We start from the raw sequence: 17643 nt of genomic DNA, 5'->3' as shown, positions 1-17643 counted from the left end.
TCAGTTTGTTCTCTGTATTTAAGAGTCTCTTGTGGTTTGTCTCGCTCCCTCTCTGTTTGTAACTATTTTTTCCCCTTCCCTTCCCCCCTGGTCTTCTGTTGAGTTTCTCAAGATCCACATATGAGTGAAAACATATGATATCTGTCCTTCTCTGCCTGACTTATTTCACTCAGCATAATACCCTCCAGTTCCATCCACGTTGCTGCAAATGGCCAGATTTCATTCTTTCTCGTTGCCAAGTAGTATTCCATTGTATATATAAGCCACATCTTCTTTATCCATTCGTCAGTTGATGGGCACTTAGGCTCTTTCCATAATTTGGCTATTGTTGAAAGTGCTGTTATAAACATTGGGGTACAAGTGCCCCGATGCATCAGCACTCCTGTATCCCTTGGGTAAATTCCTAGCAGTGCTATTGCTGGGTTGTAGGGTAGATCTATTTTTAATTCTTTAGGGAAACTCCACACTGTTCTCCTGAGTATAAAGCCACCCTTTTGCAGTAAGATAGACCTAAGTTAAAACCCAAATTCCAACTGAACTATTTATTACATGTCCTATGTGATCTTAGGCAAATCACATAGACCTAAGAGTCTCTCTGAACTTTATTGTTAAATGGCCTGGCATAGTGCAAATAATCAATGATGGCTGTGTTATGATACGTATTGGCTTCATAATAATAGTGTTATTACTATAACAATATGCTAAGAATATGGCCCAAACTTTCGCTTTCAGACTTCCCCCCACTGCACACATCCCAGCATCCTGACATGCCCTTTACTTAACCAGTATGTCTGAATGTTCTAGCCACTGTTCTGGCACTGGGATCCAGCAATGAACAAAACAGACAAAGACTGCTGCTATAAGCAGCTTACATTCTAGTGGAGAGAGGCAATCAATAAGTAAGTTAGATTTATAGCGCCCTGGTTCTCAAAGTGAGTCTCTAGACCAGCAGCCTCAGCATCACATGGGAACTTGTTAGAAATGCACATTATCAGGCCTCCTGAACCAGAGACCTGGGGATGGGGCCCAGCAGTTTCAACAAGGCCTCCAGTTTCAACAAGAACCACTGATAGAGTAGGTCAGTGATAATCAGTATTTTAGAGAAAATTAAAGCAGGAAATGGGGTGGTGTGCCAGGATAGGGACAGGCGGTGGGGGTGGGGGGGTTGAAATTTTAAGTAGGGTGGTCGAAAGCCTTCCTCTGAAGGTCACATCTGGTCCAAGACATAAAAAAGATGAAGACTCGAGTGGGCATCCCGCATATCCAGGAGAAGAGTGTTTTATGCAGAATGAATGGCAAATGCAAAGGCACTGGGGCAGGTGCAGGTCTGGCTTGCGCAAAGAAGGGCAAGGGTGGGCCCGTGCAGCTGGATTAGGGTATGCAAAGGGGAGAAAGCAGGAAAAGAGTGGGGAGAGGTCATGGACTCCAGGCTGCATACGGACTTGTAAGCCATTGCAAAGAGTTTGACATTTACATATGGAACATGTGACTTTTACAAAAACACTCTACCTTTGACTATTAGGCTACAGCCCTCCCCCCATCCCCCAAGTCCACCTGCTCTGCTTACCTTTCATGTTTCTAACCAATCCCTTCTCTTCCTTAGGCACCCCCACGCTATGCTTGTCAGAATGAGCCTCTCCCACCCCTAACTTCCACTGCTACATGGGTTAATCCCAAGCCACACTGTTTTCCCATTGCCTAAATACAGGTTTTGCCTATATTTTGATTGGATTGTGTCCCTGAAGCGTAGGCTCCAGTCTTTTCCTCCTTTAGTCCCACACCAACCATGATGTCTGTGCATTGCAATGCTACGTGGATATTTACTGAATTTGTCTTAAGGCATCAGGATGGAAACCAACATATTGGCACTCAATACAAATATTACGAATGTTGGCAATGATTTTGCAATTCCCCCGTCAGAGGTAATAAGAGAAGGAGCTTATAGATTTGTTCTCAAACCGCCAAGGCATTTCGGATGCATCAGCAGAACTCAGCTAGCCGTGCGACTAAGACCTGCACAGCTCTCCACATCCCCAGCCATTCTCCCTTGTGCTTAATGGCCTAACTACTTCTGTGTTGGCAATGGCTCTGGGTATCGCCAGGTTGGACCAAGGCAGGGGGTAGTATGAAGGGGAGATGACTTGGAACCCATGGAGTTGGGTGTGGCTTCCAACTCCACCTCTCATGGGGATCTTCCCTTTTTTTAAGTTTATTTATTTTGAGAAGGAGAGAGAGCACGGGGGAGAGGCAGAGAGAGGGAGAGAGAGAATCCCAAGCAGTCTCCGTGTTGACAGCATGGAGCCCAACACAGGGCTCAAACCCATGAACCATGAGATCATGACCTGAGCCAAAGCCAAGAGTCGGTCCCTTAACCAACTGAGCCACCCAGGAGCCCCTCTTTTTTTTTTTTTTTTTTAATATTATGAATCTGGTAAAGCCCAGGGGCTGTTTCCCTATATGAGGTCTTTTTATTGCACATAATCTAGAAGATGACCTAGGAAACAAATTTTGCTGAACTATAACTGAAATGGTGGTCAAAATTTTCCTGATGCTTAAAAATAAATTTATTATGGTAGTATTTTTACCCCCTCTGTTAGCACATTAAGTAACAAGATCTAGAGGCAAGTTTAATAAGTGCCAATATTTTGATGTAACGCTGAGTGTAGAGGACATGTCTCGATATTCACAACAACCGTAATATGATAGGGAAGGGACTTCATTCCCCATTACTGACATGGATACGGGTACTTACATTCATGATGGCAGGAAATGCCAAGTTTGGGATTGATTTTGATTCTCTTAGAGCTCAGTGGGGGGAAAACTGATTTTCCCCCTGCTATTTTACTCTGTGTACTATGCAAAGTCCTCTTCATCGCTCCAGAATACAGGTTGGGACAAATTGCTTTACCTCTGTAAATATCAGTATCTGTCCCTGTAAAATGATGCTGATGGATGGCAGTTATTTATTTTGCCTTTTAGTAGCAGCAACGGTAGATGACGACTTGGAACCTGTATGTAGTCTGGAATACACTCTGGACCACTTGTTGGCCATAGCCAAGGTCTGATCTTCAAGTTGACCCATTTGGTGGTCATCTTGTTTTGTTTTTTTAAGTTTATTTATTTGTTTTGAGAAAGAGAGAGAGCACAAGCAGGGAAGGGACAGAGAAAGAGAGAGAGAGAGAGAGCCCCAAGCAGGTTCCGCACTGTCGGCACAGAGCCCAACACGGGGCTCCGGCTCACAAACCGTGAGATCATGACTTGAGGTGAAATCAAGAATTGGACACTTAACCAGCCTGAGCTGCCCAGGTGCCCCAGCAGTCATCTTTTTCAACTGGGGCTTCCTACTCCCCAAATGTCTCTTGTTGACCTGAAAGTTCACCTTTAGAGAGGCGTACATGCCTTCAAGAGACTCCCAACAAAGAGCACATGCTCCTGAATTATCCCCCAAACTCCAGCTGGACCCAACACCAGTCCTGTTTAGGGAGTGAGACATTTGCTAGCCCAGGGGGGACTGCGGGAGGCTGGAAAAAAAGGCGATTCCTCCTTGGGACAGTCTACCTCCAAGGCACTCCTTTCCAGGGGACCCTTTAAGACTAAATTGTTTTGCCAGACAGGATCCTATGTGTCTGCAGTCATGGTCTCAAAGAGGATTTTCCTAACACTCAGCAGTGTGTTCAGTGGTAACTTGCATGGGCCTACCTAACCCTGGTGCTCTGATTCATTTTCCAGTTAATTTCCCTCTTCAGATCATAACTTTACTCCTTTCAGTGGCATTGAGTTGGTTTCCAAGCACTTGGGAGAAAGGTGCTTTCCTCTGGTCCAGCCCCTCCAGAATTGCTCTCTCCATCAACCATGCGATCGCTTCAACTCTGGGTGCAGTGCTTCTCGAACTGCAGTGTGCATGAATCACCCAAGGACTCCTACAACACAGCGTGCTGGGTCCTACCCCCAGAGATTCGGGTTGGCTCCACCACGGATGGAGCCTGAGAGGTCACTTTTTTTTTAATGTTTATTTATTTCTGAGATTCAGAGCACAAGCAGGGGAGGGGCAGAGAGAGAGGGAGACAGAGGATCCAAAGTGGGTTCCATGCTAACAGCAGAGAGCCTGACACGGGGCTCAAACTCCCAAGCCGCGAGATTGTGACCTGAGCCAAAGTCAGGCACGTAACCGACTGAGCCACCCAGGCGCCCCGAGAATTTGCATTTCTAACCAGCTCCCTGACTTCCTTGCCTCTGGGAACCCAGATTCTGTATTATTAAACCAGGGCAATAATACCTTCTTTACAGGGCTGTTGAAAAAAAATCCGAAAAAAGATGACATACGTAAATATATTCAGAGTGCTAAGCCTCTAACAGAATTTAATGACTGCTAATTCCCATCATGGGGCATTGTTGCGGAGAAAGGGATTTCTGGAGATGACACCACAGCAGACTTAAGGAAGCAAGAGAAATTAGCTGGGGAAAAAGGGAATGAAGGGTGTTCCCAGCTTTGCAAAGCCTTACAAAACAGTGTGTAAAGGCTCAGTGCACACACACACACACACAAGTAGCTAATTCAGAAAGCTGCCAGAAGTTACACTTGGCTAACGCAAGTTCAAGGATCACATGTACATATGCAGGGACCTGATAACAAGGGCCTATTGTGCTATAAGAGAAAGTTTCAACTCCATTCTGCAGGGGATGGAAAACCACCGAGGTTGTTTGAAGCATGCAGTGACATGAAGGAGGGATGGTGTAGGGGAGGAGGTAAGGGTTTGGGCTGACAACTAAATTTCTCTCTTGAGTTTCTAGGTAGGTGAGGAGAACACAGCCCCCCCAGGAGAAGAAGCAGCACAGAAGAAACCGCTGGCTGGGGGAAGAGAATGAGTTGAATGTCAGATATGTGAAACTCAAGGCAGCTGTACCGCACCCACGTGGAGGTGAGAAGGGGTGGCTAGATCCGCGACTCACCATGTCTGGAAGGGAGCTCAAATCGTAGATTTAGAAGGCCTTCTGCAACTTAGGTGGAAATTAGATCCACAGGAATAGACGACATAGCCCAAGGAGTACGTAGTGTGAGAGAGATGCTGAGGACCTGATTCTGGAGAACAATAACATGTACGAGCAATCCCTAATGGAGCGTGAGTCAAGGTTAATGACAGTGGGCAGGACCTGTGCTTCCTATTATCATAATATCTTAATACAGTCCCCTCTGGGTTACATGGACATTGAGGTCAGCTTTGGCCAATGGGACCCACCACCTCCAATGCAGCATTGAGGTGGGAGGAGCAACGCAAGGAGACCCCAACGACAGACCATAGGAAATGTGCGGAGAGTTAGTGAGAAGGGAAGGCACGTGGCTCGTGAGTTCGAGCCCCGCATCGGGCTCCGCACTGACAGTGTGGAACCTGCTTAGGATTCTCTGTCTCTCCCTCTCTCTCTGCCCCACCCCGCCCTCAAAATTAAAAAACTGGCAAGTGACTGTGACCACCAGTAAGCACTGTCCCCTCAGTGGCCACAGTCCTCAGAGAAGCAGGTCCAGAAGCACCGGCCCCCATGGGTCATCCTGTAAAGACGGGGGTCTCTTCTCCAAGAAAGTTTGCATAACCGAGATCCCTGAAATTGCCAAAGCTCGGAAATCGTCTGCTGAGAGAAAGCTGTTGTGAACCATGAGTCGTGACAAAAATAGATCCCGTCCCCCTTCTTCCTTCAGACAAACAAGACACCCACATGAATCCACTGGCTTCCACCCCCGCCATCCTGCTAGGCTCGGCCAAACCATCACCAACCAGCAGGATCCTGCGTTGGCCCAGCCCCCAGCACTAACCTTTCCAGACGCCGGCTTCTGAACAGCCTGACCCACAGGGAACAATGCAAGAGCCTACCTCAGGAGCCCAGGTAAAAGCAAAGTTAATGAACACAGAGAACTAGAAGGGAGTCCGGCTCTCCCTGCAGGGGGGGCAGAAGGACAGAGGAACAACTGGAAACGTTCACGGGGTGGGGGGGGGGAGAGGAAACGCTCCACCTGACGCCCGAAGTCTGTGATTGGACCACAGTCCGTGGGTATCCACGTGTGACCTTGTCACCCTTGCAGGAAGTATGGGGCTTACAAAAATCCAAACCCATCAGAGAAACTGAGGCAACTTCAGATGTATTTTTTGCTTTTTTTCCTCCCCCTCCTCTGAAAGTGGTGGATTTAAATTTGAGTTCATCCTTTCTCATTTTCAGAAATACATTGTGCAAACAATGAGGCACCCCTGTGTCCGGGCCTAACTAACCCCAAATAGTCAAAACGCCTTAGTTACCCTCAAAGCCATTTCCTTAGGAAGCAAGCCCAGGGCCTCACTCTTGAGATAAGGGAACTCCTGCCTGATGTCACGGAGATGGGGGCCAAGGCTTCGATGGGATTGTCACAGGCTCGGAAAACACAGGAAACACTGAGGCAGAAGGAATGAAACACAGTGTAGGGATGGAAACCTGATCTCCGTGGACCAGCTCCTATTACAGCTGGAGGAGGGTGGGGTCGGGGAAGCAAATCTAAAACCACCTGACCATTGAGACAGGACTGCAATGGGGCAGAAAGCCTTCCCTGAGACAGGGATGGCACTCTGGAAACAACTGTGCCAGGAGCCGTTGGATTCGGGCTGTTAAGTCCCCTGAGCTGAACATACTATTCTCACAGGCTGCACCTGTGAACTTTCTGGAGGCATGTGTCCCATTGCGAGGACTCCTTGCAACGTTACGGCTCTAAAGAGACCGTCTCCCCAGGCAGTGTCCCCTAGCAAAAGAGAAGGGAGAGAAAAGCCATAACTGGCCTGGCTCCCAAGGGGACAGGATTGGGGGGGGGGGGGGGGAGGGAGCCCCCACTTCATCTTTGAACTTCCTCCGAAGTTCCGGGTGGCCTTGACCACCCGTCTTGACCACCCATCAAGGCCCGAGGCAAACAGTGAGACAGGCTTCCTCACTGTGTTACTTTTACAAAGTAAATAACGTCTTTACAGACAAGGGTATATCCTCTGAGTGTCTCCGGCGCGTGCTCCGAGAGGCCGAATAGAACGAGCTCTCCCCAGGACTAGACACTGATGCATTCACTCCCTCCGGGTGGAATTAGCTAGGAATTCCCTCCGGTGGGGTTGGAAGAGTTGTTTTGTTTGTTTTTGCCACAGGACATTTTCCCACGAAAAACCCACACGGCGCTCCGGCGCTCCGTAGGGAAGCTCAGCCTCTCGGGCTGCATGAGGAGGGGGCCGTGCTGGGTCCCTGGCCCGCGGGGCTCCCCCTGCTTTTCTGATGCCTCCCCTGGGACATCTCCCCACCGGCCCCCTTCCCGGGCCCCCGGGCTCCTCCGACCGCAGCTAGGAATCACAGGACGATCCATACCGCTAAGTGAGGCCTCCTGCTTCAGATTCCCGGGCAGGATTAGGCTCAGAGTGGCCGGCTTTGCGGTGACAGCCTAGCGCGGGTCAGCTGGTTTGTCACGGTGCACCTGCCGCTCCCGGCCCTTCGAGGCCCGCTGCTACCAGGCCGGAAATGGGCCCTTCAGTAAACCCCGCAGCTTCCGCGCCAGCACGGGGGCCTCTTGACATCTATTCTGTACAAGCCCCAACCCAGTACGAACCTCTCTGAGATTCCCTCTAATATGCTCTCTCAGCAAGTGTGAATAATACCTAAACACCAGACTTAACGCCATTGGACTCAATTAACCTTCTCTAAAATGAATGTGTCCTTAATACCTACACCAAACGCTGATCAAGGCATTCTGATTTGGGGAAAAGAGAGAAGGGTTACCTCATTTCCAAGCCTCTTGTGTCAACAGCCCACTTTAGGTTCTGTACTGGCCACTCCTGAATAATTGAAAGTCAAGGTCACACATGTCAGTGAAAGAACCTATAATTAACGTCCAACTGTAAGCATTAGACTCTCTAAATTCACTCAGATTGTTCTTAAAAGGGTATTCTTAAAAGGAGAGAGAGAGCTTGACCTAGTTTTTATTTAGGAAAAACAGCCTTTTGTGTTTTTAGAACATTTTCTTTTATAATGAGACAACCATATTGTCACGTAAAGCCACTGGTTAAATGACACAGTCATCCTACAGCTGGATTGTGCGAGGCTTCGACAGAGTAGCAATGTCATGACCCACACACGGTACGTAGCACAGGGAACTTCAAATTTTATCAAATCCTACACCCACATCCTTCCTACAAGTAAGGAAATTGCGGTCCAGGTGGGCGAAGGAACTTTCTCCATCTCCCAGAGCTAGCTGGCAGGCGGACAGAAGCAAGAACCCCCACGTTTATGGCTCCAAACGAGGGTGCTTTTCCTACCACCCCACGTAATAACAGCAAGGCATTTAGTAAACATCTCTCAGAATCGCTGTTTTGCTTGCAATGCAATTCAGAGAGTGTTCACCAGACATGTTTATGTACAGCGAAATGAGGAACACCTGTGTCACTTAGGTCCTGCACACTTTTGTTCTAAAAGGCATGATCCGTAGGCTTTCAAACGTTGCTCCCATTTGTTAGACCCTCTGTGGACAAGCTGGCAGGATCGGCGCACTTCTGAAAGGCCAGCGAAACTGGGTAGAAGGCCAGGACCAAGGGGTGGGAATGTAATGGGAAAGAGTCAGTCCCATGTAGCCCCGTGGTTCTCAACCCCAGATGCATTAGAATCACTCAGATTTTGGGGGGCGCCTGGGTGGCTCAGTTGGATGAGCGTCTGACTTCGGCTCAGGTCATGATCTCGCAGGTCGTGGGTTCGAGCCCCACGTCGGGCTCTGTGCTGACAGCTCAGAGCCTGGAGCCTGCTTCGGATTCTGTGTCTCCCTCTCTCTCTGCCCCTCCCTCTTTCATGCTCTGTCCTCTCGGTCTCAAAAATAAATAAACATTAAAGAAAAAATTTAAAAAATTAAAAAAAGAATCACTCAGATTTTTATTATTTTATTTTATATTTTATTTTATTTCCTAGGAGGCTGCATGCCCAATGTGGGGGGAGGGGGGTCAGACTCATGACCCTGAGATCAAGAGTCACACTTTCCACTGACTGAGCCAGCCAGGCACCCCAGAGTCACTCAGATAGTTTTTTCTTTTGAGAGAGAGAGAAAGAGAGAGTAGGGGAGGGGCAGAGAGAGAACCTCTCCGTGCCCAGCTCAGACCCCAACAAGGAGCCTGACTCGGAGCCCAACGCTGGGCTCGATCTCACAACCAGGAGGTCGTGACCGGAGCCGAAATCAAGAGTTGGACGCTCAGCTGAGTAAGCCACCCAGCTGCCCCTCACTCAGACGTGTTAACGTACCAATGTTGGGCAGCACCACAAGAGATCCCTCTGGCAGGATGTGTGAGTGCAGATAGGGTTGAGCAGCCCTGGAGAGCAAGGTTTTGGTGTCCAACCCGGGCTAGAAATCCCCAGCCTGACAACAGAGGACCCAGACTCTGAGTCTCCCTCACGTATTTCAGAAAACGGGAGCGAATCCTATCTTGCTGGGTGGCTATAGCCTGAAGCCATCCCGTGCAAAAGGACAGGAGTGAGGAAAATTAGAAGGACCCCACTGTGTGGAAGGTGTTTGGTATGGGATCGGTGTCTCTGAATTCTTCTTTGCCTTCTGCTCTCTTTTTTTTCTCGCTGGAAAACACACACACACACACACACACACACACACCATGTCAGCCAATGGCTGGGTACACTTAATCCCCTAGGATGTGTTTCTTTCCACTCAATGATTTGCATTGCTTTGTTCAAGTTTGGACAGCTTCCACGTAGCTTCCATTTGTATAGGTTTTCCGTTTGTGAGCATTAAACTATAGGGAGAATCTTTTTAGGGGGTTGGGTCAAGGCAGGAGGAAACTGGCTTAGGGAGGACACATTTCTCCTCTCTGTAAGACATACTTTGTGCCCCTACTACCTGTGTGAGGGGATTCTCTGCCAGCCCAACCCCCCCTTTTAAAACAAAATTTTTTTTTAAGTTTATTTATTTATTTTGAGACGGAGACAGCTTGAGCAGGGAGGGGCAGAGAAAGAGAGAGAGAGGGAATCCCAAGCAGGCTCTGCACTGCCAGCACAGAGCCCGACACGGCTCTGTTTGGTATGTTGTGTATTGTGTAATCTCACGAAACCGTGAGATCGTGACCCGAGCCGAAACTGAGAGTCGGACCGGACGCTTCATCGACTGAGCCAACCCAGGCCCCCCAGCCCAACCCTGATAAGATGCCTCAGTAAGTGTGCAAATAATTCAACGTGGCCCTTCCCAGGGGCCTCAGACACCATTTACACCCTCATCCCTAAACACACGACATATGGAAAATTCTGGCAGGGCACGGCGCTAGAATCAGTAAAGAGCAATAATGGATGCCTTTGGTTCTGGAAGTCACAAAAGCAGAAGTTGGACTCCAGGCTTGGCTTTTCTTTATTTCTCTAGCACTTCACAAGCTGAAGGATGCCATGTGGAGGCAACGGTAGGCTTTGAGGCAGCCCCTCGCTCAGGGAACCGCCAGGCCACCATCCAGCCACCTCCGCTACCAGTCTTATTGGGGGACTGTCTGCCATGGCCGTCTAGAACATTCGAATGGACAACATGGCTGCAGATACGCCCCCCACGCCACCCCCGGCATTAACGGTCCTTCTCGCTTCTTCTCGCCCAGCATTACCCAGCCCTTTTCCCCCTGCAGTCACCAAGCACATGAGCCATTCAAGCATGCAGCTATTTTTACTAGAGTGTGAAGGATTCTCAGTACAAACTATATTTAACAGAAGGTTAGAGTTCACATTACACAATCAGTGGGGCACAGGATTAAATCATTAAACAGCCTGTTCTAGGCTCTTCCTGCTTTTCTCTACAAGCGGGCTTTCAGTCCTGAGCCTTCTTTCAGTTTAGCCTGCAGATGCCTTGAGGTCTTGGTTTTTTTTTTGCAAGAAAGACTTATTCTTTTTCTTCTTTTTTAAAAATTTTTTAATGTTTATTTACTTTTTGAGAGAGAGAGACAGAGAGACAGAGCATGAGTGGGGGAGGGGCAGAGAGAGAGAGGAAGACACAGAATCCGAAGCAGTTTCCAGACTCTGAGCTGTCAGCACAGAGCCTGACGTGGGGCTCGAACCCACAAGCTGCGAGATCACGACCTGAGCTGAAGTCAGACGCTTAACTGACTGAGCCAGCCAGGCACCCGAAAGTCTTTTTCTTTTCAGGCCTCCTGTGTCTCAGATGGAGATTTTCTCATGGCATCAGGGCCTCTGATTTAGCAGGAACCTGTGAGGCAATGTTAAGTGAAGCCCGTCCAGTGTTGGAAGATCTAGCCTAGAAATTCTGAAAAACGCAAGCCATCCATCTCGAGGCTCAAACTGATGCTCGCCGACAACCATCGCTGGCGTTTCAGAGCAAGGTACTAACAAGGGGCTGGGGTCAAGGGTGTTCGTGTCAGAGCAGGAATGAAGAGGAGGGGTCTAAACCGGCTCATCACTGGGAGAGGCACCCGAGAGCAGGGTCCTGGGCCTGGTGTGCCTTGTGACACGTTGCCCACATGGTCCCTCAGCTGCTGGAGGAGCTGCCTACAAACAGCCTCAGCCGGTGGCCTGGGCAGGAAGGGCCTCCGCTCAAGAGTCACCTCGTTCAAGGTGACACCCCCCTTCCTGGGGGAGCCTGCATGCAGTGACTGGTCAGGGTTGCAGGGTTGCCTTATGAAAGGCTGGCCCGAACTCAGGACAACTGGAAAACAGCATCCCTGCCTCAGAGCCCCCTGGGTGGGGGGTGGGGGGCGGGGGGTAGGGCAGCGGTTCGTTAGGCCTTCCGTTAAGACTGCCTCCTGGGGCGCCTGGGTGGCTCAGTCGGTTGGGCGTCTGCCTTCGGCTCAGGTCATGATCTCACCGTTTATGAGTTCGGGCCCCGCATCGGGCTCTGTGCTGACAGCTCAGAGCCTGGAGCCTGCTTTGGATTCTGTGTCTCCCCCTCTCTCTACTCCTCCCCTCCTCATGCTCTGTGTCTCTCTGTGTCTCAATAATAAATAAACGTTAAAAAAAAAATTTAAAAAAAAAAAAGACTGCCTCCTGCATGGCCTCTGCCTCTGGTATGGGTGCAGGTCTCAAGAACGCCTCCCAAAACGCTCCGTCCTGCAATCCGGGTCTCAGAGTCTGCTCCCCGGAGAGCCCCACCTGCCTGCGACAAGGACCAGAGAACTTGGTAACATTTCTTAACCTATGTGACATTCCCCGCTCTGCTTTTTTGTTGCCGGTGCCAGCTGCCGGAAAGCTCTTCGGATGCACACGGCAAATGCTCTTGGGCAGACCCAGCAAGTAGCATATCCCTGGTGAGATCTCACCATATCCCTGGTGAGAGGATTACAGAGGCGGGATGTCACTCCCTATCCCAGACCAATTCAGTGAGGACCCGTATTTTATTTCATTTTTTAAGGTTTATTTATTTTGAAAAAGAGAGAGCGAGAAAAACAGAGTGCAAGCAGGGGAGCGGCAGCGAGGGAGAGAGAGAATCCCAAGCAGGCTCCGCGCTGTCCCGTCGGCGGGGAGCCTCACTTAGGCTCGACCTCACGGACCGTGAGATCATGACCTGAGCCAAAATCAAGAGTCGGACGCTCAACCGCCTGAGCCACCCAGACACCCCGAGAACCTGTATTTTAACAAGATCCCCAGATGATTCATATGTGTGTTAATGTTTGGTAAGCACGAGATGATTGGATGAGAAATGACTGAGCGGGAACGTTTACCGGTCGCAAGGAAGTATCCTGCCCCCTTGTTTGCTGCATAATAGGAGTCATCTGTTTTTAGCTCTCAAGTTATTTTTTCCTACGAAGAGGACTTTAAAAACCCATTATTTTGCCCCAGTCTGATCGCAGGCAAAAGGGCGGAAGATGGAGGCAGAGGTCAGGCAGCAGATAGCTCCGGTTACGGAACCTGGCTGCCACATTAAGCAAACCAGGGAAAAGCGTGGACGTAGAGTCCGAACGCAAAGTCAGTGGCAGCAGGTTCTCGGAGCGTAGAGGATGCGATGTGACAGATGAACTTGGAGCTTTCCCATATGACCCCACGGAAGCTGGTAGAAGACAGCCCCCCGGGGGCAGGCACACACACAGGCGGGCAAAGGGACGCACTCCCACCCATCCTCTTAGCCCGGCTGTCTGAGGATTTTCAGCAGTCCTTCACTGACAAGGGACTGACTTATACCAGAAGGACAAGAGTTTGTGGTAGGGACAATGAGACGTTTCCAAGTCATCCTTCCGAGGAAGGATCCAGTCATTCTCAGCGGGTCCTTCCGTGGCTCATAAACCGCTGCAGTAAGCCGTCTGTCTGGATTTCTTTACAGATAGACCTGTAGGCCGGGTTGACCTGTAACTGTGTCTTCCAGCAAAAGTCCTAGAGAGCAGCACAGGACAGGTGAGTGGTGCTCATAAAGAGTGACGCTGAGCCACGACTGATTCCCGTCTGGCTGTGGCCTGTTCTCTTTCAAGGGCAGCATGGGGAGGGGAGCTGCCGTGTGACCAGGACCCCCAAGGGAAGTGTGAGCGTCAGCAGATATCCAGGGGAGACGTGGGGGGGTCCCGGTCCTCGATGAAATGTGTCTCCCACTCAGCGCAGCTACAGACCCAGAGCAGAGCACAACGGAGAAGCTCTGGGCACTTCTGAGAAGTGGCAGCAGGCAGATTGGGGAGGGAGACCAGAAATCCAAGTGCCACTGAACCAGCAGTGAGTTTCCCACTTGTTTGACAGTGTATCCGCAGTCTGGATTGGGGGCAGCCCCGAACTTGGAAGTGCACACGTGTGGATAGAAAGATCTCCCTCTAGTTCCGGCTCAAGGTGAAGTTAACACAGGGAGGCTGTTCTTTATCCTTCCTTTCGCCATTCTCTCACAGCGGGCCCCCAGGCGATCAGAGCAGTGGCAGTGACAGCGGGGACAGGGCCCCTTTCCTCTCTGTTGGGAGGAGTTGTTTCTCCAAAGAATGGGGGCGACCCATTCCTTTTTTTCTCTGTTTCCCACCACTTGGCCCTGAATGTGGACACATGTATGGGAGGTGAACAGCACAGTAGGATAAATAGAGCACTAGCTCTCTGTCCAAAGGACAGCCAAGGGGAGCCAGAGTGCTAGAAAGTGCGAGGGAGGTGGCGAAAAGGGAGGAACTTGGGCAAACGGCCCCACCAAGCTGTTCAGAAACTCCTGGGCTCAACCCTGTGCTGTGCATTGGATCTGCCCCTAAACAGCACACCAAAGACTCTGAGAACCGAATTAAGGGGTAGACCACCACCCAAGTCCCAGATGGACAGCAGCCCCCCAGCCCCCACGGGGGCACACCCACGGGGAAAGGCTGCGTCCCTCCGAAGATTCTGAAAACAAGACCGACACTGAAACTACAACCGACAGAAGGCTGGCAGACCTTTCAGCCTGAATCCATCTGGGTTGATCGTCTATGAAAACACAAATACCAACCTTTACATAACATGGAAACAAAACCCAGGTCGTGTAACGTATCGTTCAAAACTGCCAGGATACCATCCAATATTACTCTGTGTATTCGTTTTCTATAGCTAGAGACAAGTGGCCACAAACTTAGTGGCTTCAAACAATAACCTCTTTTTTTTTTTTTTTTTTTTTTTTTTTTTTTTAATTTTAAAGTTTTGTTACATCCGAAGTCCAAAATCAGTCTCACTGGGCTAAGGTCCAGGTGTGGGCAGGGCTGGCTCCTTTTGGAGGCTCTGTGGGAGAATTGTTTCCTTGCCTTTTCCAGCTTTGAGCGGCTGCCCACACTCCTTGACTCATGGACCCCTTGCTCTGTCTTCAAAGCAAGCAACTGAACATTCCTCCGACCCTTCTTCCATAGCCATATCCCTTTCTGACCACAGCCAGGAAACATGCTCTGCTTTTAAAGATGCTTGTGATTATAGTTGGCCCGCCAGTAAATCTTTCCATCTCAAGGTCAGCTGATAAGCAATTTTAATAGTGTCTGCGACCTCACTTCCTTCTGCCCTGCAATGTAACATAGTCACAGTTTCCGGGAACGAGAACAAGGACATCTTTGAGGGAGACTTTATTCTGCCTACCACCCTCAGCATAGGAAGAGCCATCAAATCTCAGCTCACATGAAAACAGACAATCAACAGACACCGGCACCAAAATGATGCAGATGTTGGCATTTTCCGGCAAGGACTTTCAAGCAGCTATTATAAAATATTCCAAGAACGAAGGGAGAGCACTCTTGAAATGAATGGAGAGATGGAAAGTCTTAGCAGGGAAAGATAAAGGGTAAAGGATAGCCAGATATAATTTTTAGAATTAAAACACGCAATAAACAAAATTTCAAAGCCTGATGGATATACCAACAGAAATTATTCGGTCTAAACAACAGAGGAGAAAAATTGGGGGGTGGGGGGGGGGGGTGGGGGAAGATGAACAGAATCTCCGGAACCAGTGAGACCATACCAAAATGTCTTAACCTTTGTGTCATTCAGGTCCCAGAGGAGCAGAAAGAATGCAGGGCAGAAAAAAAATACTGGAAAAAAAATAATGACTAAAAACTACGCAAATTTTGCAAAAGGCATAACCCTATAGATTCAAGAAGCTCGATGAACTCCAGAAAGGATAAATATATATATAAAAAAATCCATGCCCAAACACATCCTAATCAAACTGCTAAAAACCAAGAGGAAGCAGCCAGAAATACGACATAGAACAGATCAGTTCAAATGACTGTGCATTTCTTAGCAAAAAGCAGAAATTGACCGATGCAAACAACTGGCAGATTTCTGCTCATCCAAGTAGCAGGAATTTTAACAATTACTACTATCTGGTGTTAGGGTCAAAGAACACGTTAGAGGGAAGAGATATAGGAACATTTATGAGAGGCAACTGGGCATTTTCTATCAGAATTTTAAATCTATACACCTTTTAACCCCTCATTCCACTTCTAGAAATTCATCCTAAAACAATACTCGTACATGTGCTCAAAGATATTTATTGTGGCATTGTATGTAATGGCAAATAAACACATTAGTTAATAAGAATGTTTATCAATTATTAACAATCATATTTAACTAAATTATAGAACACCACACTATGTAATGTATGTAATGTACTTTTTAGAGCAATTACATTGGAGGGGCACCTGGGTGACTCAGTCGGTTAAACGTCCAACTTGGTAAATGATAAAGACATTTGTCGAATAGAACACCCCCCCCCCCACACACACACACACATCAGGTTTTATTGAGTCTATTAAGTGCCGAGAAACAGAAGATCTAGAAGGATAAAAGCCAAACTGATACCAGCGGTTGCTTCTGAGGAGTAAGATAGGAAGGATGGAAAAGTTACTTGCACTTTTTACTTTATATATCTGTGCATGCGTATGTGTGTGCATGTTAACAAAGAAGAAGTATTATTTTGACATTTTTAAAACGGTAAAAGGCATACCTATGCAAATTTAGTAACAACGTCCTCCAGTGTTCTGACCCTAGAAATTTACCAACTAGTCTTTCGCTGTTTTCTGGGGATTTAGCATTTTATTTTTTTTAATTTTTTAAAATGTTTATTTATTTTTGAGAGACGGCGTGAGCGGGGGAGGCGCAGAGAGAGAGGGAGACAGAGGATCCGAAGCAGGCTCTGAGCTGTCAGCACAGAGCCCAATGCGGGGCTCAGACCCACAAACCGTGAGATCGTGACCTGAGCCCAAGTCGGACACTTAACCGACTGAGCCACCCAGGCGCCCCAGATTTAGCATTTTATTGACTTCCTTTAAGGAAACCAAATCCTTCCATTCAGCATCTCCTAGTGTGTAAGTTTCCTACTGCTGCATAATAAATTACTCTAAGGTTTACTAGCTCAAGATGCTCAAAATGTATTATCTCATCTAGGTTTTGAGGCTCGGGAACCCAGAGTGTCTTGATGGGGTGCCTCTGGTCCGCGTCTCCCATAGGCTGCAGTCAAGACATTGGCCGGGGCTGTTAGTCATCTGAAGGCTTGAGTAGGCCTAGAGGATCACATACTAGTCTCTCACCTAACTCCCGGCAAGAGAACTCAATTCCTCACTGGCTGGTGGTCAGAGGCCTCAGCTCCCCTTCACACAGGCCTCTTTGTAAGCTGCTCACAGTGTGGGAGCTGACTTTCCTTAGAGCGATTGGTCAAAGAATGAGATAAAGTGGCCGAGATGGAAACCACAATGACTTCCATAACTTCTACGAGGCTATGGAAGTGATAGTATATAGGGGATATACTATCACTTCGGCTATAATGCATTGGTCACACAGACTGACCTTAGTACAATGTGGGGGGAGAACACAATACCAGAAGGCAGAGAGCATTGAGAGCTACCTGGAAGACCGGCTGCCAACGTTAAATTTTGCCCGACACTCTTTCTCTTCTGCTTGTTCAAGTTCACACGCTTTCTAAGAACTTGTAAAGTTCAACTCTATCCCTACAGCATCACTGGTGCATTTAGGGGTCCAGGAGCATCCAGTCCAACATCAAAAGAAAACTCTGTGGGATGTCTGGGTGGCTCAGTCGGTTAAGCATCCAACTCTTGGTTTCCACTCAGGTCATGATCTCATGGGTACGTGAGTTCAAGCCCCAAGTTGGATTCTGTGCTGATAGCGTGGAGCCTGCTTGGGATTTTCTCTCTCCTTCTCTCTCTTCCCTCCCCCACCTGTATACACTCACATACACACTCTCTTAAAATAATAATA

General features: G+C 48.6%; 1 non-coding gene across 1 annotated transcript; it reads left to right on the top strand.

Annotated features, from left to right (window-relative positions):
* Positions 1–8667: 8667 nt before the first annotated feature.
* Positions 8668–8752, top strand: TRNAR-UCG (transfer RNA arginine (anticodon UCG)). The gene has a single exon. It is a non-coding gene; the product is annotated as a tRNA-Arg (tRNA).
* Positions 8753–17643: the final 8891 nt, after the last annotated feature.

This window comes from Panthera onca, chromosome C1, assembly GCF_046562875.1.
Source record: "Panthera onca isolate mPanOnc1 chromosome C1, mPanOnc1 haplotype 2, whole genome shotgun sequence".
NCBI lineage: Eukaryota > Metazoa > Chordata > Mammalia > Carnivora > Felidae > Panthera > Panthera onca.
The sequence above is the reverse complement of the archived record's forward strand: the minus strand, read 5'-3'. Positions and strand labels throughout refer to the sequence as shown.